Here is a 23390-nt window from a genome sequence, read left to right as displayed (position 1 = left end):
CTCAGAGGCTAGAAAGGGTCGCGCCTTGTTAATACCTGGATGGTAGACTGCCTGGGAATACTAGGTGCTGTAGGCTTCTTTTTATGTTGTTGGCGTTTACTAGTTTTTTTTGTTTGTTTCCCAAGGTGACCATCTTGCCGTTTGTCAAGAGGGTTGAGCGTGCCTGAAAACTCTACTATGGCTGGATCACCCTGAAAGAGCCAAATCTCATTTGATCTCAGAGGCTAAGCAGGGTTGGGACCTGGTTAGTACCTGGATGGGAGACCGCCTGGGAATACTAGGTGCTGTAGGCTTCTTTTTATGTTGTTGGCGTTGACTTGTTTTTTTTGTTTGTTTCCCAAGGTGACCATCTTGGCGTTTGTCAAGAGGGTTGAGCGTGCCTGAAAAATCTACTATGGCTGGATCACCCTGAAAGAGCCAAATCTCATTTGATCTCAGAGGCTAAGCAGGGTTGGGACCTGGTTAGTACCTGGATGGGAGACCGCCTGGGAATACTAAGTGCTGTAGGCTTCTTTTTATGTTGTTGGCGTTGACTTGTTTTTTTTGTTTGTTTCCCAAGGTGACCATCTTGGCGTTTGTCAAGAGATTTGAGCGTGCCTGAAAAATCTACTGTGGCTGCATCACCCTGAAAGAGCCAAATCTCATTTGATCTCAGAGGCTAAGCAGGGTTGGGACCTGTTTAGTACCTGGATAGGAGACCGCCTGAGATTTCTCGATGCCATAGGCTTTTTTTTTTAAGTTGTTGGCATTGACTTATTTATTTTTTGGATTAAATTGAGGACTCAGGCCGTATTGTCTCTAGCTTCCGACTTATTTTTCTTTTTTTTGCTTGTTTCCCAAGGTGACCATCTTGGCGTTTGTCAAGAGGGTTGAAAGTGCCTGAAGAGATTGCCTACGGGCACATCACCCTGAAAGCAACCGATCTCGTTTGATGTTGAAGGCTAAGAAGAGTCGGGCCTTGTTAGTACCTGGATGGGAGACCGCCTGGGAATACCAGGTGTCGTAGACTTCTTTTTATGTTGTTGGCGTTGACCTGTTTTTTTTCGCTTGTTTCCCAAAGTGACCATCTTGGTGTTTGTCAAGAGGGTTGAGAGTGCACAAAGAAATTGCCTACGGGCACAATACCCTGAAAGCGCCCAATCTCATTTGATCTCAGAGGCTAAGCAGGGTTGGGCCTGGTTTGTACCTGGATGGGAGACCGCCTGGGTTTTCCAGATGCTGCAGGCTTCTTTTTATGTTGTTGGTGTTGACCTGTTTTTTTCGCTTGTTTCCCAAAGTGATCATTTTGGCATTTGTCAAGAGGGTTGAGAGTGCCTAAAGAGATCGCTTACCGCCGCATCACCCTGAAAGCACCCTATCTCTTCTGATCTCAGAGGCTAAGAAGGGTTGGGCCTAGTTAGTACTTGAATGGGAGACAGCCTTGGAATACCAGGTGCCGTATTCTTCTTTTTATGTTGTTGGCGTTGACCTGTTTTTTTTCGCTTGTTTCCCAGGGTGACTATCTTGGCATTTTTCAAGAGAGATGAGAGTGCCCAAAGAGATTGCCTATGGGCACATCACCCTGAAAGAGCCAAATCTCATTTGATCTCAGAGGCTAAGCAGGGTTGGGACCTGGTTAGTACCTGGATGGGAGACCGCCTGGGAATACTAGGTGCTGTAGGCTTCTTTTTATGTTGTTGGCGTTGACTTGTTTTTTTTGTTTGTTTCCCAAGGTGACCATCTTGGCGTTTGTCAAGAGGGTTGAGCGTGCCTGAAAAATCTACTATGGCTGCATCACCCTGAAAGAGCCAAATCTCATTTGATCGCAGAGGCTAAGCAGGGTTGGGACCTGGTTAGTACCTGGATGGGAGACCGCCTGGGATTTCTCGATGCCATAGGCTTTTTTTTTAAGTTGTTGTTATTGACTTATTTTTTTTTTTTTTTTTTTTATTCTTTTATTAAGTATAAGTAGAACAACATAAATATAACAGTCAACCATACAGCATGACCCAGGATCACAATTACATGGTAACAAAAAATAGGCAGCCAAATAACTCTGGGTTCTCAGAGGGGAGTCCTACAGTTTCATGCAGAAAAGAGAGAAACCCCACCTCCGACATGTAGTACAGTATAACTAGTGCAGCTCCGTTCGGACAAATGTAATCATGGAGAACAACTGGGACCACAGCGAGCCAGCTTATCATGACCTATGTGAACCAGAGTAAAATATGAGCCGGTCATGTCCAGAACCCTGGGGTTCTTCTGGGTCCCGAAGGCTAGTAAGGAGACAAGGCATAGTCAAAAGGGAGGACGGGGGGAGAAGAGAGTGCAAAGACGGAGAGAGAGGAGGGGGGGGATGGCGGCGGGGAAAAAAAGAAAAATAAAGACAAAAAGGGAGGGGGGGGGAATGCCACCCAGGGCAGACATGGCCTACGTAGGTAAACGTTAGATGTTCATTCATTTTCTGGGACAGGAGCGCTGCTCATCTCCCGAATGTAGTCTCGAGTACCAGTAAAATACCTCCAGGGCCTCCATGTAACACTAATGTCGTGTACACACGATCAAACAAGCGGGTGGAAAAGTCCGGCAAACTGAAGTCCGCTGGATAATCCCCCCGTGTGTAGCCTCCGGCATACTTTTTTGACCCGAAAGTACGGCGGACTTAGAAAGTAGTTTTACACTCCAATCGTCCCGCCGGATTCGCATTTCGGCGGACAATCCGGCCGTGTGTGTGCCAGTCTGCCGTACTTTTGAAATGAACGGACTTTTCCCGCCCGGAGAAAAGTCAGCTCATTTCGAGCGGGTCTCCAGGTAGGCGGGGCCCGCGAAGGATAGGTCGCTGGACCCGCCGCCTGGTATGGACTTAAAGGGGAACCCCAACGCCGGAAAAAATCGGCGTGAGGGTTCCCCCCAAGTCCACATCAGACCCTTGTCCGAGCACGCTACCCGGCCGGCCAGGAAAGGGGGGACGAGCGAGCGCCCCCCCCCCCTCCTGAGCCGTACCAGGCCGCGTGCCCTCAACATGGGGGGTGCCTTGGGGAAGGGGGGGCCGCGCGGCCCCCCACCCCAAAGCACCTTGTCCCCATGTTGATGAGGACAAGGGCCTCTTCCCGACAACCCTGGCCGTTGGTTGTCGGGGTCTGCGGGCGGGGGGCTTATCAGAATCCGGGAGCCCCCTTTAATAAGGGGCCCCCGGATACCGGCCCCCCACCCTATGTGAATGAGTATGGGGTACATGGTACCCCTACCCATTCACCTGTAAAATAAAGTACAAAAAAAACACAACACACAAGGGTTAAAATAGTTTATTGCACAGCTCCGGGGGTCTTCCGTCTTCGGGGGTCTTCTCGCCGGACTACTCCGCTATCTTTTTGTAGCTCTTTTGCTAGCGGAGGAGCCCGGCTTTCTTCCTCGCCGCCGGCCTCTTCTTCTGACTTCGGGGGTCTTCGGTTCTTCTGCCGGGCCACCGCACCTTCTTCTAGCTCTTTTACAGGCGGTGGCCCAGTCTTCTGCCGCCGCCGCCACCTTCCGTTCTTCTGTCCTTCTCTTCTTCTTCTTCAGATGTTGCCTCGCTGAGTCCTCCGCTCACAATGAGCCAGGCGGCGGGTCCAGCGACGTATCCTTCGCGGGCCCCGCCTACCTGGAGACGCGCTCGAAATGAGCGGACTTTCTTCCGCGTGTGTGGGCGAGTCCATTCATTTCAAAAGTAGGGCGGATAGTACGGCGGACTCAGTACGCCGTATTTGTCCACTGAAAAAGTGCCGTGTGTGGGCAAGTAGCCCGTTCGGAAAGTCCGACGGACAGTCTGGCGGGAAGTCTGCCAGACTAAGTACGTCGGACAGACGGCTACGTGTGTACGCGGCTTAAATGCCTCTTCAGTGTTGTGAAGGGTGGCGGTCAATTCTTTTTTTTTGTTAAAACAGCACAAGTTTATTGAACAACTCAGTTATAACAAGGCATTACAGTAGGTACAAACATCAGCCACTTCATAGGTGACGGACAGTAATACATCTTACATTAAGGAAATTTCCTGACAATGATAATATAAACTCCAACACAGCTCACTCCACACATGTATGTAAATTTTCCACCCACCTATCCCATATTTTGTGGTATTTGGCTGGACACCCACGATGTCTATATACCAGTTTAACCAAGGGTAGCTTACTATTAATGTCCATTACCCATTCCCGCATGGTAGGCATGGTTGGACGCATCCAGTATTTAGCCACTAGCTTTCGTGCAGTAAACAGCGTAGAGTGCAAAAATGTAGCCAAGTATTTATCAACAGAGGTATCAGGAAATATGCTGAGTAGGCAACTCTTATGCCCCGTACACACGAGCGGACTTTTCGACATCCAAACTCCGACGGACTGAGTCCGTCAGACTATCCGATCGTGTGTGGGCTGCAACGGACTTTAGCTTTGCTAAAGTCTGACGGACTTTAGAAATGAAGCATGCTTCAAATTTTCCAGACGGAACTCCGCCGGACCCGGTCCCCTTCGAAAAATCAGCTCGTGTGTGTGCTACTCCGACGGACTAAAACCGACGCTAGGGCAGCTATTGGCTACTGTCTATGAACTTCCTACGTCGAATCCAGTCGTACGTCATCACGTTCGACTCCGTCGGAGTTTGGTGTGATGGTGTGTGGTCAAGTCCGTTCGGTCGAAAAGTCCGCCAGAACTCCGGCGGAACTCCGCTAGAACTCCGTCGGAAGTCTGTCAGACTTAATCCCTCTCGTGTGTACGGGGCATTAAGCCCCATACACACTATCAGTTTTTCTGCTGAGTTGTTCCTTCAGGTTTACCAAAACCATGTAGTAGAAGGGCCTGCCTGATAGCATACAAATTGAAACTCCTAAGGTTTGACCTCATATTATATGGTTTTGGTAAATCTGAAGGAAAAACTCAGCAGAAAAACTGATAGTGTGTATGGGGCTTTAGGGTCAAGTTGAAGGGGTGAACCCATGTGCTCATGTAGAAACTTGACAATCTGCCCCCAATACTCCTGGACCATTGGGCATTGCCAGAGAAGATGGTAGAAAGTACCAGTCATACAAGAGCATCTGGGACACTTCGGGTCATAGTCAGGGTGATACTTAGCTATCCGGACAGGGGTGAGATAGGACTTGTGCATCACATAGTACTGCGTTAGTCGGTCGGTTAGGTTAAGCGAAGCCTGTTTAATGTTCTCAAGGGCATCCTCCCATTCCTCCCCATCAAAGGGACCTATATCCTCTTCCCATCTCAACCTAGCCCGTTCAGTGATTTGCGCCACCAAGCGGGCCCGGAGTAGGCTGTATAGAGTCGAGATCAATTTAGTTGGTTCGTCCCCCATAATTACATCTCTCAAAGCCAACGACTGTACATTCGGGAAGTCCTGAGCAAATTGCGCACGGAGCGCGTGTCGCAATTGCAAGTAGCGAAAGTGCATATGAGGGGGTATGTTAAATTCCATTTGTAGGGAGAGAAAATCCCTTACGCCCATAGGAGACACCACCTGGTGCAGATAAAGTATCCCCCTAGAAGCCCACAAGTCTACATCTGGTTAGCCAAACAACTCACGAAGTAGGGGGTTGCGCCATAACGGTGTATGTGAGTGGTGATAGTCAGCTCCCAGTAATCTAAGGGCTAGCTTCCAAATACTCCGGTGGTGTGGCAGGATCCGGAACCGGGCATCCCTAACCCCACCACCCCAAAAAATCATCTGAAGTGGAGTGTCAACAGGGGATTCAGCCCTCCCGCCCACCAAGGCCTGGTATCTGTGACTATCCGCTCTATGGTGGTGATAAAAATGGGAAACCTGGGCTGCTATGTAGTATGTGTGGAAATCAGGGAGAGCCAATCCCCCCATAGAGGTCGGGTTTTTAAGTGTGTTCCATGCCAACTTATGTCTAGAGGGGCCCCAGATAAAGGTGTTTAAGACACCGTCTAATGTTTTAAAGAACGCCACAGGGACCATGACAGGGGAATGCCAAAGTACATAAAGGAGTTTCGGCAGGAGGATCATTTTAGTAATATTGATCCGTCCCATAACCCCAATGGGGAGACGGGACCATGCCTTAGTCTTCTCCCGCACATACAGAAGCAGTGGTTCAAGATTGAGATGAATATACTCCCTGGGCTCCCTCGTAACCTGCACTCCCAAATACTGGATGGAGGATACCCTGGAGAGCGGGAGAGAAGCCGCACTCCGGTCCGGGGGGAACAAGTCAGTGGGTAAAACCTGTGACTTGGTCCAATTAATACGCAGACCGGAATGACCACCAAACTCCTCTATGACCCCCAGGGCAGCTCCCAATGACTGACCCGAGTCCTCTACATACAGTAAAGTATCATCCGCATACATACTCACCGACTCCACCAGAGAGCCGCGTCGGAGGCCTACTACAGCCGGGTGTACCCGAAGTGCAGCAGCCAACGGTTCTGCTGCCAAAGCATATAGCATAAGAGAGAGCGGACAACCCTGACGTGTGCCACGGCCCAACTGAAAGGGGTCCGACACCCATCCATTAACCGCTACTCTAGCCATTGGGCGATAATATAGGAGAGTAATCCATTTAATAAAATTGGGGCCAAACCCAAATTTACCCAAGCATTCCCAAAGATACTTCCACTCAATGGAATCAAACGCCTTAGCGGCATCCAGTGACACCACCACCCTCGATCCCACTCTGTCATGCTCAGCCTGGATATTCATATATAACCGACGGATATTAATGGCCGTGTTTTTCCCGGGCATAAATCCCGTTTGATCAGGGTGAATAAGTGATAGGATGATGCCACTCAAATGGGTGGCAAGTACTTTAGCCAAAATGTTAATATCTGCTTGGAGCAGCGAGATGGGGCGGTAGGAATCCGGGGAGTGGGGATCCTTTCCTGGCTTGGGTATCACTATAATAACTGCCTGCTTTAGAGTATCAGGTAGGGACTCGGATTCAAATATGTGTGTATATAATCTCAACAATTCTGGCACTAGTATCTCAGAGTAGTGGGCATAAAAATCCAGAGGAATACCATCCAGTCCAGGGGCTTTAGCTGCTGCAAGGGATGCCACCGCTAGTCTAATCTCATCTGCCGATATCGGGGCCTCAAGAGACTCAACCTGAGCCTCGGACAGGTGGGGAAGAGAGACAGCTCAGAGGTATGCCCCCGTCTCAGTCCTCGACCTATGTACCTGCGACTCATAGAGGGCAGCATAGTAAGCACGAAATATGGTGGCCACTGTTGGCGGATCAGTCACCTCCGCACCCCCATTGTCAGTCAACAAAACCACCACCGGGGGCTTGGAGTCCCGATGCGCCAAGTAGGCCAACAACTTTCCCGCCCTCTCTCCCTGTTCAAACACCCGTTGCTTAACAAAAAACAACTTTTGCTTAGCCTGTTCAGTGTGGAGGTGATCTACTATCCTTGTGTGGTGTCTTAATATCTGGGCCTTAGCAGGTGTGGGGTCAGTGGTGAAGTCAGTGGTCACCGAGTCCAGCTCCCGTAGGGCATTAGACAGCAAAGTCTTGGAGGTACGCTTCAACCGGTTAATCCGGTGTGTTAAAGGGGAGCGTACGTGCAGTTTAAAAGCCTCCCAGGTACAATCAACCGGAGCCGTTCCCTGATTAGTAGTAAAGAAAAACCGCCATTCATCCCCTAAGTCTTCACTGTCACTCAAGGTGGTTAACCAGAAGGGGTGAAGCCGCCATGGTTTCGGTCCAGTAGGCCGGGTCAAGGAAAAAGTTGCCCAGGAAGGGGCGTGGTCTGACAATGATCTAGCATAATAGCCCGTGTCTACTAGCCTGGGTAACAACTGGGCGGACACAGCAATATAATCAATGCATGACATGGTGGAGTGAGTTGCAGAGAAACAGGAGTAAACACGTTTAGCCTGATATTTAAATCGCCATAGATCTGTAAGAGAGAATTCCTGAAACGTGCGACCTAGGCCAGTGTCCCCCTGTGGATGGTCCCCTCGAGTAGAGCTCATTCTATCCACCCCTGGATTCAAAACCATATTAAAATCTCCCAGCCAAATCGCTGGGACATTAGGGTGTTGAGCCATAAAAAATAATCCCTCTGTAATTAGTCTATGATCGTAGGGCGGGGGTACGTAATAGGCGAGAATAATGTACTGTTCGCCGTGCAATAAGCAGTGTATAAATATATATCTGCCCTGTGGGTCTGTCTGTAAAGACACCAAGGAAAACTGTGCCGTCTTAGATATCAATACAGACACCCCGCGAGAATAGGACGTATGGGTGGCGTGGTAGGCCCAGCCAATCCACGGGCGACGCAAAGCTATTTGCAATCTCCCAGTTACATGCGTCTCCACCAGAACTGTGATATCCGCTCTATAAGTTTTAAGACACCCAAACACTGCCGCCCTCTTAATTTTATCCCGAATTCCCCTGACATTCCACGTCAGTAACTTAAGGGTACCCATGGCATGGTCTCAGCCAGTATCACAAGGAGAAAAATAGTACCCACACCACCTGACAAAACAGTATCCATCCCCATATTTATCAGAGTAGACATAAAAAAGAGACATTTGTCTGTTCCATAACCAAATAAAGCTTGTGCCATAAAATAAGCATAGAACATAACATAATGTAACATAACAACTACAACCCATCCCCACCCTCCCTGCTCTCAGCCACCCCAACTTGGCTGGAGCTCCCTTCCCAAAACAAACCATATAACACTAGGCAATGTCAGTAACAATAAGCCACGGGGGTGGACTTTGCCAGATATGGACCCAGTGACAAGACCAAATCCTCTCTCGTCATAACCCGGCTTGTAGGCCGGAGCCGGACCATGCGTCCATTTCCCACCCCACTCCCATTGGTGCGGTGCCCAGTTCAGCAGCGGGACATAGCAGTCCAGTAAAGGGCATGTATCAGGAGAAAGTCAAAGTTCTGCAGTCCCACGCAGCAAGTCCAGATGACCCGCAACCCCACCACCCACCCAGGGAAAGGGCCCAATAAAGCCCGCCAAGCGGGCCCCCCAAACTAACAGGGAGGGGGAAGGGGTACTGTGTAACGAACCAGGGGGATGCCCGCAGAGCGTGGCCATAGGCAGCAGCAAATGTTCAGTCCACAAGAGTAACGGCCATCCATGGTAGAGAGGGGGAACATAAGTATCAATTCAGGGACTGAGGTTAGTGAACCACGCATAGGCAGTCCAACAGCGATCTGCTTGCACACGGGCAAATAGAAAGGGGGGAGCAGATAGAGAACTCACAAATCCTCCAACGATTTTAGTTCCGAGGTGGCCGATTTCGAGCCGCGTCTCTCTGGTCCAACCAGGATACCGCCATCTCAGGATCTTCAAAAAAGTAGGCCCTATCTTCCCCCACAACGCGGAGTCTGGACGGGTACAACATGGCGTATTTGAGGTGATGTGCCCTGAGGCACCGCTTAACTTCCACGAATCGGGAACGACGTTTTTGAACTTCTGCGGAGAAGTCGGGAAACACCGATATATGTCCGTTCTGAAACCGGATGTTGCCTTTTTCTCGGGTAAGGCGAAGGATAGCATCCCTATCTCGGTAGTTTAGCAGCTTAGCAATGCACAAGCGGGGAGGTGCCCCCTCCGGCGGCGGGCGGGCAGGCATTCTGTGGGCCCTTTTGATAATAAAGGAGGTAGAGAACGCCTCCCTACCATAGGCCTTGATCAGGAGAGATTCCAGAAATGTCGCCGGGTCAGCCCCCTCGGAGCCCTCCGGTAGGCCGATGAATCGGAGGTTAGATCTGCGGGCCCTATTCTCGAGGTCATCCTGTTTCTGCGCCAGCTGCTGGAGTTGTCTTTGCACATCCTCCTGGGCATGCTGCAGAGGGAACAGGACATCTTCAGCCTGACTGATCCGGGTTTCTGTTTCCTTCACTCTGTCACGCAGTTTAGCCATGTCTTGCCGGATAAGTGAGACGTCCACCTTGACCTCCTCAAGCTTAGTTGTCAGTGTGGCCTGGCAGGTAGAAATCGCCTCACGCACCTTCGCCGTGTCTGAGGTAGCAGGTTCTGCAGCCGGAGGGGACTGTCCGCCATGTTGGCCCTCGTGGTCCCGCCGGAATTTTTCAAGAGATGCCGCCGCTGCAGACTGCTTCTTCGTCGGAGACATTGTCCCAAGTTATACACGGGAAAGTAACGGGTATTACACCGGTAAAGTTGCAGGTAAAATAGTCAGTGGGCACCCAGGATCACTGCAGGAGATCGCGGTAGGAGCGGAGCTCAGGTCACAAGCGCCCTACTCCATTGCTGTCCAGGCCACGCCCCCTGGCAGTCAATTCTTCCATCCGGAGAATATGATTGACTTTGGAATACCACAGCACCTTGGATGGGGGCTGAGGCTGCCTCCACAGTGTGGGAATGCAGGCCCGGGCGGCGTTCAGGAGTTGCATCGTGAGGGTTTTTTTGTATTTTCAAACAGGCTGTTCGGTCAAGTGTAGAAGGCACGCTGCTGGGTTGTCTGCGATATCTACATTTGTGAGAGTTTTTATCGTCCCAGTCACCTCCACCCAAAAGTTCCTCAAGGCCGGGCATGCCCAGAAAATGTGTCCCATGGTCCCCCGTATCTGAATTGCACCTCCAACAAACATCCGGGATCGATCTATTCATTTTATTCAGAAGGTATGGGACTCTATACCAGCGTGAGACTATCTTGTATCCTGATTCTTGATATTGGTTTGCGATGGAAGCTTTATGTACTAAGGTCAGGATCTTCCCTATCTGTTGTGGGGTAAATGTGATGCCTAAGTCCCTCTCCCATTTGTGGATAAATGGTGGGGTCGACTCCTCCTCCTGACTACTCAATAGGTTGTACAGGAGGGAGAGGGTGTGTCACACAGGTTCCCTTTTGTGACAGATGGATTCATAGGGCGTCAGGTCTCTAGGAGTGTAGGGGGCCCTTTGTATGGCCAGAAGAAAGTGACGAAGTTGATAAGCACTAAACAAGTCAAGCGGAGGGTCAGAAAGCTCAGCGACAGTTTGCGTGGTCGGGAGCCCTCCTGAGGGCCACACCTCTCCCAGACGCTGTTTCCCCACCACTGTCAACTGTCGCAGTTTCTTGTTGGTAAATCCCGGTGGGAAGTCTGGATTACCTATAACCGGAGTCATTGGTGACGGCAGGGGAGCAATGTGTGTGCAGCGGAACAACCTCCGCACAACAGCCAATGTAGCTCCCACTACGGGGTGATCTCTGAGGTCTTTTGGTATGGAGGACAGGAGCCACGGGGAGGTCAATAGGGGAATGGATCCATCCTCAATCTCCATCTCCACCCACTGCTTGTGTGACCCATTACAATGCCAATCAACGACTCTCGCTAGCAGAGTCGCTCTGTTGTATTGTCTCAGATCTGGGAGACCCAGACCCCCCTTGTCCTTTGGTCTGGCAAGCAATTGCAAATGGGCTCTGGGCGGTTTGCGCGCCCAAATAAAGTCCCGGAGCAGCACCTGCAGTTGTCTGAAAAAAATTGGGGGAAACCGGATCGGTAATGTCTGGAACAAGTATAAGATCCGCGGGAGGGCGGTCATTTTGAATGCATTACAGCGCCCGAACCAGGTCAGTGTTAAAGCATGCCAGTTTCCCAAATCAGATTTCAGTCTATTCAGGAGAGGGACAAAATTAAGCGGGTACAATTGCGCCAAATCCGCTGCGATGTCCACGCCCAGGTAACGTATAGATTTTTCAGCTCAGTAGAATGGAAAAGCGGAGCGTAGCCTCTTGGCCTCACCATCCGGGACCGATATATTCAATACAGCCGACTTGGCGCAATTGATTTTATAGTTTGATAGGCTGCCGGAGAGCTGGAGAGCCGCGAGTATATTGGGAAGCGAAATGTGTGGATTGGAGACAAAAAAAATTAGATCGTCAGCGTACGCCGCAATTTTGTGGTGTGCCGAGGGTTTGGATATGCCAGTAATATTCGGGTCATTCCGAACGTGACACATAAGTGGTTCCAGTGTCAGAATAAAAATTAGGGGAGACAGAGGGCACCCCTGCCTCGTCCCATTAGTGATGGGGAAAGAGTCCGAGCACCACTCGTTCACCCGTACCGCTGCCGACGGCGTGGAGTAAAGCGACATTACCCAGCTCATCATGTTGGGGCCAAGACCTATATGTTCCAGGGTGGCCTGCATAAAGTGCCAGGCCACCCTGTCAAAGGCCTTCTCCGCGTCCGTTGACAACATAAGCAAGGGCCTTCCCTGTACATGCGCCGCATGGATTAAATTGAGGACTCGGGCCGTATTGTCTCTAGCTTCCGACTTTTTTTTTTTTTGTTTCCCAAGGTGACCATCTTGGCGTTTGTCAAGAGGGTTGAAAGTGCCTGAAGAGATTACCTACGGGCACATCAACCTGAAAGCACCCGATCTTGTTTGATGTTGGAGGCTAAGAAGAGTTGGGCCTTGTTAGTACCTGGATGGGAGACCGCCTGGGAATACCAGGTGTCGTAGACTTCTTTTTATGTTGTTGGCGTTGACCTGTTTTTTTTTTTCGCTTGTTTCCCAACGTAACCATCTTGGTGTTTGTCAAGAGGGTTGAGAGTGCCTGAAGAGATTGCCTATGGCCACATCACTCTGAAAGCACCCAATCTCGTCTGATCTTGGAGGCTAAGAAGAGTCGGGCCTGGTTATTACCTGGATGGGAGACCACCTAGGAATACCAGTTATTGTAGGCTTCTTTTTATGTTGTTGACATTGATTCGTTTTTTTTTTTTTTTCGCTTGTTTCCCAAGGTGACCATCTTGGCATTTGTCAAGAGGGTTGAGAGTGCCCAAAGAGATCGCTTACAGCAGCATCACCCTGAAAGAGCCCTATCTCTTCTCTTCTCTGAGGCTAAGAAGGGTTGGGCCTAGTTAGTACCTGGATGGGAGATGGCGTTGGAATACCAGGTCCTGTATTCTTCTTTTTATGTTGTTGACATTGACCTGTTTTTTTTCTCGCTTGTATCTCAAGGTGACTATCTTGGCATTTGTCAAGAGGGTTGAGAGTGCCCAAAGAGATTGCCTATGGGCACATAACCCTGAAAGCGCCCGATCTCCTCTGATCTCAGAGGCTAAACAGGGTTGGGCCTTGCTAGTACCTGGATTGGAGACCACCTGGGAATACTAGGTGCTGTAGGCTTCTTTTTATGTTGTTGGCCTTGACCTGTTTTTTTTTCCACTTTTTTCCCAAGGTGACCATCTTGGCGTTTGTCAAGAGGGTTGAGAGTGCTGGAAGAGATCACCTACGGCCCCATCACCCTGAAAGCGCCCAATCTCGTCTGATCTCGGAGGCTAAACAGTGTCGGGCCTGGTTAGTACCTGGATGGGAGACCGCCTGGGAATACCAGGTGCCATAGGCTTCTTTTTATGTTGTTGGCTTTGACCTTTTTTTTTTAGCTTGTTTCCCAAGGTGACCATCTTTGTCTTTGTCAAGAGGCTTCAGAGTGCCCAAAGAGAGTGCCTACGGCCAAATCACCCTGAAAGAGCCCAATCTCATCTGATCTCGGAGGCTAAGCAGCGATGGGCCTGGTCAGTACCTGGATGGGAGACAGCCTGGGAATACCAGGTGCCGTAGGCTTCTCATTATGTTGTCGGCGTTGACCTGTTTTTTTTCCCTTGTTTCCCAAGGTGACCATCTTGGCATTTATCAAGAGGGTTGAGAGTGCACAAAGAAATTGCCTACGGGCACAACACCCTGAAAGTTCCCAATCTCGTCTGGTCTCAGAGGCTAAGCAGGGTTGGGCCTGGTTTGTACCTGGATGGGAGACCACCTGGGTTTTCCAGATGCCGCAGGCTTCTTTTAATGTTGTTGGTGTTGACCTGTTTTTTTCGCTTGTTTCCCAAAGTGATCATCTTGGCATTTGTCAAGAGGGTTGAGAGTGCCTAAAGAGATCGCTTACAGCCGCATCACTCTGAAAGCACCCTATCTCTTCTGATCTCTGAGGCTAAGAAGGGTTGGACCTAGTTAGTACATGTATGGGAGACGGCCTTGGAGTACCAGGTGCCGTATTCTTCTTTTTATGTTGTTGGCGTTGACCTGTTTTTTTTCGCTTGTTTCCCAGGGTGACTATCTTGGCATTTTTCAAGAGGGATAAGAGTGCCCAAAGAGATTGCCCATGGGCACATCACCCTGAAAGCGCCCAATCTCCTCTGATCTCAGAGGCTAAAAAGGGCCGCGCCTTGTTAATACCTGGATGGGAGACCGCCTGGGAATACTAGGTGCTGTAGGCTTCTCTTAATGTTGTTGGCGTTGACTTGTTTTTTTTGTTTGTTTCCCAAGGTGACCATCTTGGCGTTTTTGTCAAGGGGGTTGAGCGTGCCTGAAAAAATCTACTATGGCCGCATCACCCTGAAAGAGCCCAATCTCATTTGATCTCGGAGGCTAAGCAGGGTTGGGACCTGGTTAGTACCTGGATGGGAGACCGCCTGGGATTTCTGGATGCCATAGGCTTTTTTTTTAAGTTCTTGGCATTGACTTATTTTTTTTTTGCTTGTTTCCCAAGGTGACCATCTTGGCGTTTGTCAAGAGGGTTGAAAGTGCCTGAAGAGATTGCCTACGGCCCCATCACCCTGAAAGCGCCCAATCTCGTCTGATCTCGGAGGCTAAACAGTGTTGGGCCTGGTTAGTACCTGGATGGGAGACCACCTGGGAATACCAGGTGCCATAGGCTTCTTTTTTTTTTTTTTTATTCAGTAGTATGCGACATACAATGCAAAGGCAACTTCACAGAATGTGTGATACAAATAGTTACAAACAAACGATCATATTGCATGGATATCAGAGCCAATGGTAAGAAGTCAGAGGAGAATAGCACGTGTACAGCTTTGCAGTCATATCAAGATGAGATTAAAGCTCCATCTCGTTGGGATCCTCTACCACTTAAAATATTATTGATACTAGCCCTGCTACCCTCGAAGAGTTTATATATCCATAGATAGGGGAAGAGCATTGTGTAGTAGTCAAATGGGGTCGGAACATACCATTTTCTTTTCCCTTTTTTGAGTTAAGAAGGGAAATAGTAGAACTGAAAGGAGGGAGAAGGGGAAAGAGAAGATTGAGGAAGGAAATTGCAGAAAAGGAAAAGAAGGGGTAAGGGGGTGTCGTGGGTAGAGTGGATAGGGTGGGGTCCCCTCCCAGGGAGCAAGAGACGCCCTCGGTTTACCAGCTCATCAGCTGTCCAACGTTTGGAACAGTAATCTCCAACGATCACCATGAGCTTACTATGTCTCGCGGAGGTATTCTTCCGAAAAAGGGAAACTGGGTCCAGTAGAACCATCTGTTCCCATGCTCCTCCGTTTTATCCCTTATTGTGGCAGTCAGGTCTTCCATTCGTTATATATCATTTACCCTTGCGAACCACTGGGTCACCGTTGGAGCAGATTACTGTTTCCACTGACTTGGGATGCAGGCCCTAGCTGCATTGAGGAGATGTTTAAGTAAGGACTTATGATAACGCTTTCTTGACATAGGAGTTAGATTGAGAAGAACTGCTGCGGGATCATTGGCTAAGCAAATGTCTGTGAACTTGTGGATGAGTCTCAGGACAGGCTGCCAGAATGTTTGTAATTTAGGGCATTCCCAGAAAATGTGGAGAATGGTGCCAGCATGTTGCTCACAGCGCCAGCAGCGGTCAGATTGACCGGGGAATATTTTGACCAACACCACCGGTGTACGATACCAGCGTGTGATCAGCTTATATGAGATCTCCTGATATTTACTGCAGAGTGACGACTTATGGGCGAAAAAGAGTATTCTGTCCTTCTGATGTTTGGAGAATGTAGTTTGTAAGTCCCTTTTCCATTTAGCTAGGAAGGGCGGATCCGTGGAGGATTGTGCGTCTGTCAGGATTTGGTAGGACCTAGAGAGGGAACCACGAATTGGGCCATCATCCAGGCAAAGTTCCTCGAAGGGGTGGAATTGTCTAGAGAAGAACGAATGGTTAGGTAGTGATCCGAGGAAATGGATGTGCTGTCTAGCTCTCCAGCTATCCAATGCAACAGGTACTTGCTCTAGCAGTATGGTGCCCATGGTAATCCAGCCCGTGGGTCCAAGAAATAGGGCTGCTCTCCGAAGCCCTATCAGAGCTTGCCTGGTAATGGCCTGGTCAGACAGGCCCGGAGGGAATCTAGGTCATAGGAGAAGGGAAGTTAGTCAGGTGGGAAAGGTGAAAAAAACTATCCATCTCAGCGAGCGAGGGGCCAATTATCGGGTGAGTAGTCACACAGGGCTCCAATGGCCAGTGGAACCCCCGCCATCTCCTGCTCTAGCTTGACCCATAGCTTCAGTTCCCCATGCCGGCACCAGTCAACCACCCGTGTCATGTGCGTCGCTGTGTAATATAGAGCAGGGTCCGGGAAGCCAATACCTCCCCGCACTTTCGGTCGCAATAGCATTGCCCTACCAATACGCGTATGTTTGCCGCGCCAGAGGAACTTGATAAAGATTGAGCGAACCGCATGAAAGAAAGTCTGGGGTATTTTGATAGGTAAGGCTTGTAGTAGATACAGAAGTCGTGGCATCGCGTTCATCTTCAACACATTACAGCGTCCGAACCATGACAGAGCTTGTGGGTCCCATCTTTTAAGGTCCGCTGTAAGCCCATAGGCTTCTTTTTATGTTGTTGGCGTTGACTTGTTTTTTTTGTTTGTTTCTCAAGGCGACCATCTTGGAGTTTGTCAAGAGGGTTGGGCGTGTCTTGAAGAGAACGCTTATGGCCACATCACCCTGAAAGCACCCAATCTCGTCTGATTTCAGAGGCTAAGCAGCGTCAGGCCTGGTTAGTACCTGGATGGGAGACTGCCTAGGAAGACCAGGTGCCATAGAAGGATCTGGTCTGGTTAGTGTCTTGATTGGGAGATCGCCTGGGAATACTGGATGCCGTAGGCTTCTTTTTATGTTGTTGGCTTTGACCTGTTTTTTTTAGCTTGTTTCCCAAGGTGACCATCTTGGCCTTTGTCAAGAGGCTTCAGAGTGCCCAAAAAGAGTGCCTATGGCCAAATCACCCTGAAAGAGCCCAATCTCATCTGATCTCGGAGGCTAAGCAGCGATGGGCCTGGTTAGTACCTGGATGGGAGACAGCCTGGGAATACCAGGTGCCGTAGGCTTCTCATTATGTTGTCGGCGTTGACCTGTTTTTTTTCCCTTGTTTCCCAAGGTGACCATCTTGGCATGTGTCAAGAGGGTTGAGAGTGCACAAAGAAATTGCCTACGGGCACAACACCCTGAAAGCGCCCAATCTCATCTGGTCTCAGAGGCTAAGCAGGGTTGGGCCTGGTTTGTACCTGGATGGGAGACTGCCTGGGTTTACCAGGTGCCGTATTCTTCTTTTTATGTTGTTGGCGTTGACCTGTTTTTTTTCACTTGTTTCCCAGGGTGACTATCTTGGCATTTTTCAAGAGGGATGAGAGTGCCCAAAGAGATTGCCTATGGGCACATCACCCTGAAAGCGCCCAATCTCCGCTGATCTCAGAGGCTAGGAAGGGTCGCGCCTTGTTAATACCTGGATGGGAGACTGCCTGGGAATACTAGGTGCTGTAGGCTTCTTTTTATGTTGTTGGCGTTGACTTGTTTTTTTTTGTTTGTTTCCCAAGGTGACCATCTTGGCGTTTGTCAAGAGGGTTGAGCGTGCCTGAAAAAATCTACTATGGCTGCATCACCCTGAAAGAGCCAAATCTCATTTGATCTCAAAGGCTAAGCAGGGTTGGGACCTGGTTAGTACCTGGATGGGAGACCGCCTGGGATTTCTCGATGCCATAGGCTTTTTTTTTAAGTTGTTGGCATTGACTTATTTATTTATTTTTTATTCTTTTATTAAGTATAAGTAAAACAACATAAATATAACAGTCAACCATACAGCATGACCCAGGGTCACAATTACATGGTAACAAAAAATAGGCAGCCAAATAACTCTGGGTTCTCAGAGGGGAGTCCTACAGTTTCATGCAGAAAAGAGAGAAAACCCACCTCCGACATGTAGTACAGTATAACTAGTGCAGCTCCGTTCGAACAAATGTAATCATGGAGAACAACTGGGACCACAGCGAGCCAGCTTATCATGACCTATGTGAACCAGAGTAAAATATGAGCCGGTCGTGTCCAGAACCCTGGGGTTCTTCTGGGTCCTGAAGGCTAGTAAGGAGACAAGGCATAGTCAAAAGGGAGGACGGGTGGAGAAGAGAGTGCAAAGACGGAGAGAGGGGGGGGGGGGGGTGGCGGCGGGGAAAAAAAGAAAAATAAAGTCAAAAAGGGAGGGGGGGGGGGAATGTCACCCAGGGCAGACATGGCCTACGTAGGTAAACGTTAGATGTTCAGTCGTTTTCTGGGACAGGGGCGCTGCTCACCTCCCGAATGTAGTCTCGAGTACCAGTAAAATACCTCCAGGGCCTCCATGTAACACTAAATGCCTCTTCAGTGTTGTGAAGGGTGGCGGTCAATTCTTCCATCCGGAGAATATGATTGACTTTGGAATACCACAGCACCTTGGATGGGGGCTGAGGCTGCCTCCACAGTGTGGGAATGCAGGCCCGGGTGGCGTTCAGGAGTTGCATCGTGAGGGTTTTTTTGTATTTTCGAACAGGCTGTTCAGTCAAGTGTAGAAGGCACGCTGCTGGGTTGTCTGCGATATCTACATTTGTGAGAGTTTTTATCGTCTCGGTCACCTCCACCCAAAAGTTCCTCAAGGCCGGGCATGCCCAGAAAATGTGTCTCATGGTCCCCGTATCTGAATTGCACCTCCAACTAACATCCGGGATCGATCTATTCATTTTATTCAGAAGGTATGGGACTCTATACCAGCATGAGACTATCTTGTATACTGATTCTTGATATTGGTTTGCGATGGAAGCTTTATGTACTAAGGTCAGGATCTTCCCTATCTGTTGTGGGGTAAATGTGATGCCTAAGTCCCTCTCCCATTTGTGGATAAATGGTGGGGTCGACTCCTCCTCCTGACTACTCAATAGGTTGTACAGGAGGGAGAGGGTGTGTCGCACAGGTTCCCTTTTGTGACAGATGGATTCATAGGGCGTCAGGTAGGGGGCCCTTTGTATGGCCAGAAGAAAATGACGAAGTTGATAAGCACTAAACAAGTCAAGCAGAGGGTCAGAAAGCTCGGCGACAGTTTGCGTGGTCGGGGGCCCTCCCGAGGGCCACACCTCTCCCAGATGCTGTTTCCCCACGACTGTCAACTGTCGCAGTTTCTTATTGGTAAATCCCGGTGGGAAGTCTGGATTACCTATAACCGGAGTCATTGGTGACAGCAGGGGAGCAATGTGTGTGCAGCGGAACAACTTCCGCACAACAGCCAACGTAGCTCCCACTACGGGGTGATCTCTGAGGTCTTTTGGTAGGGAGGACAGGAGCCACGGGGAGGTCAATAGGGGAATGGATCCATCCTCAATCTCCATCTCCACCCACTGCTTGTGTGGGCCATTACAATGCCAATCAACGACTCTTGCTAGCAGAGTCACTCTGTAGTATTGTCTCAGATCTGGGAGACCCAAACCCCCCTTGTCCTTTGGTCTGGCAAGCAATTGCAAACGGGCTCTGGGCGGTTTGCACGCCCAAATAAAGTCCCGGAGCAGCACCTGCAGTTGTCTGAAAAAAATTGGGGGTAACCAGGTCGGTAATGTCTGGAACAAGTATAAGATCCGCGGGAGGGCCGTCATTTTGAATGCATTACAGCGCCCGAACCAGGTCAGTGTTAAAGCATGCCAGATTCCCAAATCAGATTTCAGTCTATTCCGCTGCCATGTCAAAGCCCAGGTAACGTATAGATTTTTCAGCTCAGTAGAATAGAAAAGTGGAGCGTAGCCTCTTGGCCTCACCATCCGGGACCGATATATTCAATACAGCCGACTTGGCGCAATTGATTTTATAGTTTGATAGGCTGCCATATCGCCGGAGAGCCAGTATATTGGGAAGCGAAATGTGTGGATTGGAGACGAAAAAAATTAGATCGTCAGCGTACGCCGCAATTTTGTGGTGTGCCGAGGGTTTGGATATGCCAGTAATATTCGGGTCATTCCGAACGTGACACATAAGTGGTTCCAGTGTCAGAATAAAAATTAGGGGAGACAGAGGGCACCCCTGCCTCGTCCCATTAGTGATGGGGAAAGAGTCCGAGCACCACTCGTTCACCCGTACCGCTGCCGACGGCGTGGAGTAAAGCGACATTACCCAGCTCATCATGTTGGGGCCAAGACCTATATGTTCCAGGGTGGCCTGCATAAAGTGCCAGGCCACCCTGTCAAAGGCCTTCTCCGCGTCCATTGACAACATAAGCAAGGGCCTTCCCTGTACATGCGCCGCATGGATTAAATTGAGGACTCGGGCCGTATTGTCTCTAGCTTCCAACTTATTATTAATTTTTTTGCTTGTTTCCCAAGGTGACCATCTTGGCGTTTGTCAAGGGGGTTGAAAGTGCCTGAAGAGATTGCCTACGGGCACATCACCCTGAAAGCACCCGATCTCGTTTGATGTTGGAGGCTAAGAAGAGTTGGGCCTTGTTAGTACCTGGATGGGAGACCGCCTGGGAATACCAGTTATTGTAGGCTTCTTTTTATGTTGTTGGCATTGATTCGTTTTTTTTCTCGCTTGTTTCCCAAGGTGACCATTTTGGCATTTGTCAAGAGGGTTGAGAGTGCCCAAAGAGATCGCTTACAGCAGCATCACCCTGAAAGAGCCCTATCTCTTCTCTTCTCTGAGGCTAAGAAGGGTTGGGCCTAGTTAGTACCTGGATGGGAGATGGCGTTGGAATACCAGGTGCCGTATTCTTCTTTTTATGTTGTTGACATTGACCTGTTTTTTATTCGCTTGTATCTCAAGGTGACTATCTTGGCATTTGTCAAGAGGGTTGAGAGTGCCCAAAGAGATTGCCTATGGGCACATAATCCTGAAAGCGCCCGATCTCCTCTGATCTCAGAAGCTAAACAGGGTTGGGCCTTGCTAGTACCTGGATTGGAGACCACCTGGGAATACTAGGTGCTGTAGGCTTCTTTTTATGTTATAGTAAGTTAGTAGTAGGTGTTGCGCTCCAAGTGAACAAATATATAATAAAGTAACAATATAACTAAATAAACTAACCGCAGTACCTAAGTGTCAATAAATGGTATATAGATTAAATAAATTAACTACATGCCTTAATAGACTCAGACAGTGTATATATCCACTCAGGTGAAATAAATCAAGCTGTGCACCTAACACAGTGCTAATAGTATCCAATCAAGTGCTGTGTGCAGAATCAGTAATCGAAAAAGATTCAATCGAAGTGAAACAGCATGTGGCGTAAATAGAAATTAAATTAAATAAAATAAATAAAAAATAAAAATAACAGACTAAAGATAAATAGAAATCCAAAATAAATAAATAGAGGTGAGAAAAAATAAAAATAAAATAAAAATAAAAATAAAATAAAAATAAACAATATAAAATATAAAAGAATATAAAAAAGGATAAGACTGTAAAAACTAATAATAAAATTAGTACAGTGCAATAAAATCCAGTGTGTCTTAATCCATAAAGTGCATACAGTGCAAAAAATTGATGATCAAAGTCCAAACGCACATCCAAAATGTGCCCTAAAGTATCACATCAAACAACGGTTATATATAGTCATGCAAATTGTGAGTCCATCCAGTACCAAATAAATCAATAGGCTGCGTGACCAAACAAAGGGGTCTGATTCCACCGGTGCTCATGTGAATCTTGTGTTCACACACTAGGTGCAATAACTACCTTACCTTACTGCTGTAAGGTAAACAGCATTCCAATAAACAATCTGTTGCTATCCGCTGGTATACATAGGTAGTTTTCTCTGGGCACTCAGTCACCATACATATGCAATAATCATAGAGGGAAGAAAGGGGAAGACTTCAATGGTGAAGTACGTAGTTACATTTTTTATTTATTCAATCAAGGACAAAGTCCTGGGTACTCACATTTCAGAGAAGTAAAATATACAGTTTAAAAACAAACGAACACCGCGTTCATACTCCGGACGTCACTTCCGGTGTCCTCACTCTCCTATAGCGTTCCTACGCGTATCGTCACCAGTCATGTGACTTCATCAAGGAATAACAGCTAGGGTGAGGACGAACGTTTAAGTAGTGTCAGTAATTAGCGGCCATTTTCTCGTAGCCCACAACTCATAATCATGTCAGTAATAGCCGGCCACAACCGTGGCCATTTTCTTGTGGACAAGTATAGCTATAATGAGGGCCAAACAACACACCGATCTACGGCAGCCATTTTCTTGTAGCCAGCAGACATAACCATCGTAAAGACCATAGGCTACACTCGCGGCCATTTTCCCAGAGATAATTGGATGTAAACATAATCGTAACCAAGGCTACACTCGTGGATATCTACCTATAAGCAATATAGGATGGCTAGACACACAGGTACCCGCTAGAACAGCGGAAAAAAGTTGCAAATTAAAAACGATATTATCTATAACGCACCTCTAACTAGTACAATGGTGCTTATGACATGACCCTAAAAAATACCGTGTGACATCTGGCAGCAATCAAAGGGGCATATATAAACCAATACCCACATCGTAGTAATAGCACTGAAAACCACATTAAAAAATGTTAGAAAAAATCATAATTTTTATTTAAAATTAGCACACAAAATATAAAATAGGTCCATAATTAATTAAAAAACATCACCAGTAAGGTAATGTAAACAACAACCAATGACAATATATTAAAAAGTAGGAGCAATATAGGGATCCTAAAACCTATATTCTGGACCATCATAAGCTCACATGGTCTTCACAGGTGCCCTCATCAGCCCGGAAGAGCCATGAACAGCAAGAAACCGACCCACCAAAAAATGAGCACAGAGATAGGACCAAGATCCCACTCTAAACATAAGCACAATCCAGAGGAGGGGGGAAAAGAGAAATAGATTAAAAAAAATGTGTATAAAATTTAGAAATAAATATCTAATTTTAAGAGGACACCGGAAAAGAAGTCCAAAGTTCTCATAGTGTCAGTTTACAAAGCAAGGTAATGCATAAAACACCTAACATCACTACTAAAATGTGTTAAAACAATTGTTAAAAATCACTAATAAAACAGTTGAGGTCAAAATCGATGTTGAGCCCCTGAGGTGCGAAAGTATCTAAAGTGAAGATCCACTTTGATTCTAGTTGGCTTAGTGTCCTGACCTTGTGGCCGCCTCTCCAGTGTTTTTTATAGGGTTCAATACCCCAAAAGGTAAGCTGGGTGGGGTCCTTATTGTGGTGTGTACAAAAATGTCTTGAGACGCTATGTTTGTCAAATCCATTAATAATGTTTTTGACATGCTCTTTTATCCGTACTCTCAGTGGTCTTTTAGTGCGGCCTACATATTGCAGGCCACAACTACATTGTAACATGTACACAGCTCCCTCTGTGTTGCAGCATATAAAATCTTTTACCTCGTAGGAATTCCCAGTAC

General features: G+C 48.2%; 11 pseudogenes; all 11 read left to right on the top strand.

Moving 5' to 3' along the window:
- Window positions 1-173: 173 nt before the first annotated feature.
- LOC143950013 (5S ribosomal RNA) lies at window positions 174-293 on the top strand (annotated as a pseudogene).
- Window positions 294-1543: 1250 nt separating this feature from the next.
- On the top strand, window positions 1544-1663 carry LOC143948837 (5S ribosomal RNA; annotated as a pseudogene).
- Window positions 1664-12521: 10858 nt separating this feature from the next.
- On the top strand, window positions 12522-12640 carry LOC143948295 (5S ribosomal RNA; annotated as a pseudogene).
- Window positions 12641-12966: 326 nt separating this feature from the next.
- On the top strand, window positions 12967-13085 carry LOC143949401 (5S ribosomal RNA; annotated as a pseudogene).
- A 101-nt stretch (window positions 13086-13186) lies between these two features.
- Window positions 13187-13305, top strand: LOC143947264 (5S ribosomal RNA; annotated as a pseudogene).
- A 99-nt stretch (window positions 13306-13404) lies between these two features.
- LOC143947551 (5S ribosomal RNA) lies at window positions 13405-13523 on the top strand (annotated as a pseudogene).
- A 753-nt stretch (window positions 13524-14276) lies between these two features.
- On the top strand, window positions 14277-14396 carry LOC143949919 (5S ribosomal RNA; annotated as a pseudogene).
- Window positions 14397-14497: 101 nt separating this feature from the next.
- Window positions 14498-14616, top strand: LOC143945592 (5S ribosomal RNA; annotated as a pseudogene).
- Window positions 14617-16931: 2315 nt separating this feature from the next.
- LOC143947456 (5S ribosomal RNA) lies at window positions 16932-17050 on the top strand (annotated as a pseudogene).
- A 3331-nt stretch (window positions 17051-20381) lies between these two features.
- On the top strand, window positions 20382-20500 carry LOC143949899 (5S ribosomal RNA; annotated as a pseudogene).
- A 320-nt stretch (window positions 20501-20820) lies between these two features.
- LOC143949180 (5S ribosomal RNA) lies at window positions 20821-20939 on the top strand (annotated as a pseudogene).
- The last annotated feature ends 2451 nt before the right edge of the window (window positions 20940-23390 follow it).

Source organism: Lithobates pipiens, unplaced genomic scaffold (assembly GCF_037356315.1).
Source record: "Lithobates pipiens isolate NorthernLeopardFrog02 unplaced genomic scaffold, aLitPip1_a1.2 Scaffold_30, whole genome shotgun sequence".
Lineage (NCBI taxonomy): Eukaryota > Metazoa > Chordata > Amphibia > Anura > Ranidae > Lithobates > Lithobates pipiens.
This window is presented reverse-complemented; position numbering and strand designations above follow the sequence as displayed.